Here is a 2,500-nt window from a genome sequence, read left to right as displayed (position 1 = left end):
CCCGGGGCGGGCGAGGCCCCCCCCCGGCCGGGTCGCGTCCCGCGCGAGCGGGCGGCCCGAGCCACGTCTCTCCCCCCGGGCGCAGCGCCGGGCTATCGAGGGAAACCCCGGGCCCCGGGGCTAAGGAGGACGAGGTGGTGGCGGCGGATGCCGGGCGCGCCCCCGCGGGCGGACGCTCCCCCGAGGGCGGCAGCCGGGGGAGGCACCCCCGCGGGGCCATGCAGGTCGTTTCCCTCACCCCAGGGCCAGGTACCTAGCGTCCGCGCTTCGGCGGCCCTCCCTCGGCCGAGTCCGGGGGTCAAAGGCCAAAGGAGCCGGGCGGCGGTTTAAAGACTCGAGCGGCACGGCGCGAGCCGCGGGGGGGGCGTCCGCCCCCGCGGGCCGCCGTGCCGGAGAAGGGGGGGCGTCTCGCTGCCCCAACCTGCCCCCCCTCTCCGCGGGCCGGTCTCGGCGGAGAGACCGCGGCGCGGGTCGGCCGCGGCCGACCTGCCCGCCCTCGCAAACGGGGCCACCCGCCGGCCGGAGCGCGGGCTCCGCGCCGGGGGAAAGAAAGGCGCGGCGAGCCCCCGCGGGGGGGGGCGGCCGCCGGGGGGCCGCCCCGCGCCTTTGGACGCTCGCGCTGCGGCCGCGCTCGGGGCGCGCCGCGCTCCCCTCTCCCGCTCCTCGCCCCGCCCTCGGCGCCCAGGGAAAGAAAGGGGGGGGCGAGCCACACCCCCCCAGGCCGAGCGGCGGCGGCGCCGCTCGGCGTGCCGGTCGGTGCCGGTCGTCCGTCGGGTCGTCCGGGAGGGTTCCCCGGCCGCATCCGCTGGCGGCCGTCCCGTCCCGCGTTTCCCCGCCCGTCGCTTCCGTCTCGAGGGCGGGCGCGCGGCGCGGGGGCGTCCCGCTCCGGGTCTTCGCGTGGAAACGGGGAGAGTGGGAGCCGCCCCCCGCGCTCAGCGCCGTCCGCCTTTCCGCTGGGGCCGTGCCGGCGGCCCCAGGGGGCCGAGGCGAGAAGCGGCTGCGGCGGCGGTTTTCGCGGCGGCGGTGGCGGCCGCCGCCGCCGGGCGGGGTGGCCGGGTTCGCCCATCCGGCGCGGGCCGGTGGGCGGCCGCGCGTCGCCGGCTCGCGCTCCAGTGGCCGGCCGCGCTTCCTCCGGCGTCGGTGGAAGGCGGCGTCGGCGCCGAGGTTCGCCGGCGGGGCGAGAGGCGACCGTGGTGGGCGGAGCCGGCTCGTCGCAGCGCGGGCGCAGCCGGGCGTCCGGCTCCCGAGCGAAGGCGGGCAGGCGTCGCGGCCGGGCGTGCCGTAGCCTCCGGGGGGAGGCCGGTCCGAGCCCGGGCGCCTGGGCCGCCCCCGAAGCGCGCCAAGGGTGTGTGTGTTGCGTACGTTTCCCCAGGGTCGGTCGGGAGCGCGGGCTCCCCCGCCCTTTGGCCGCTCGGGGTTTTCCGTTGTTTTCCGTTTCCCCTGTGCTCGTACGGTCAAGCCGAGGCGAGGGCCTCTCCGTCGCGCCGCGTCGCGCCGCCGCGCCGCGCCCCCTCCGCGCGTGCGGAGGGGGGTGGGCGGCGGCGGGGCCGGCGGTCGGTCCGGCCGTCCTCAGAGAAGGGGCCGCTCTCGGCGAGCGGTCCCGGCCCCTCCGCGCGCGCGGGGCGGTGCCGAAACCGAGACAACTCTTAGCGGTGGATCACTCGGCTCGTGCGTCGATGAAGAACGCAGCTAGCTGCGAGAATTAATGTGAATTGCAGGACACATTGATCATCGACACTTCGAACGCACTCGCGGCCCCGGGTTCCTCCCGGGGCTACGCCTGTCTGAGCGTCGCTTTACGATCAATCGCCGTCTGCGCCGCCGAGCCCCCCCGCCCCAGCGCGGGGGGGGGGGGCCGGCGGGCCAGCAGCGGCGCGGCTGGGGTGCCTCGCAGGGCCGCGCGCGCGAGCGCGCGGGCCTTCGTCCCCCTAAATGGAGACTCGGGGAGCGCTCCGAAGCTCCCCGCTCCCGGAGAGCGCCTGCTGGACGGAGCTCGTGCCCGCCGGGCTATCGGCGGTGGGTTTGGGGAAGAGAGAGCGAGAGCGAGCTTCGGGGGAGGGAGGCGCGGGGCGGCGATGGCGCGGGCCTCGCCGCCGGCCTCCCGCGCGGGCGTCTGTCTGCGGGTGGGCACCGCGGGGGTGCCGTGCCGCACTGACGCGCGCGCGTGCGCGCGCCGGTGGGTGGGGGACGGGGGCGGTGGCGGTGGACGCCCCCGTCTGTCCCCCGTCCGCGCCGCCCCTGCCCCGGTTCCTGTCGCCCTCCTCCTCCCCGAGAAAAACCCATCGCCGTGGCCCCGTGCGGGGCCGTCTCCGGGCGCGTCTGACGCGTTGTTCAGGCCGCTCTCCGGGCTGGGGCTTCCTCTTCCGCGAGCCGACCGCCGGCGGCGGCGGCGGCTGCGGCGTGACGCGGCGGCGTGGCGTCGCGGTTCCGCGCGAGAGCGCAGTCGGGTCAGGCTGGCTGTCGGCGGGGGCGCGCGCGCGCGCGCCGCCTCGCTTTGCTT

The 2,500-nt window shown here is 78.9% G+C and overlaps 1 non-coding gene across 1 annotated transcript; it reads left to right on the top strand.

Moving 5' to 3' along the window:
• The first annotated feature begins 1,641 nt into the window (after nucleotides 1–1,641).
• On the top strand, nucleotides 1,642–1,794 carry LOC142359444 (5.8S ribosomal RNA). The gene has a single exon (XR_012762361.1). It is a non-coding gene; the product is annotated as a 5.8S ribosomal RNA (ribosomal RNA).
• The last annotated feature ends 706 nt before the right edge of the window (nucleotides 1,795–2,500 follow it).

This window comes from Opisthocomus hoazin, unplaced genomic scaffold (genome assembly GCF_030867145.1).
Source record: "Opisthocomus hoazin isolate bOpiHoa1 unplaced genomic scaffold, bOpiHoa1.hap1 HAP1_SCAFFOLD_141, whole genome shotgun sequence".
Taxonomy (NCBI): Eukaryota; Metazoa; Chordata; class Aves; order Opisthocomiformes; family Opisthocomidae; genus Opisthocomus; species Opisthocomus hoazin.
This window is presented reverse-complemented; position numbering and strand designations above follow the sequence as displayed.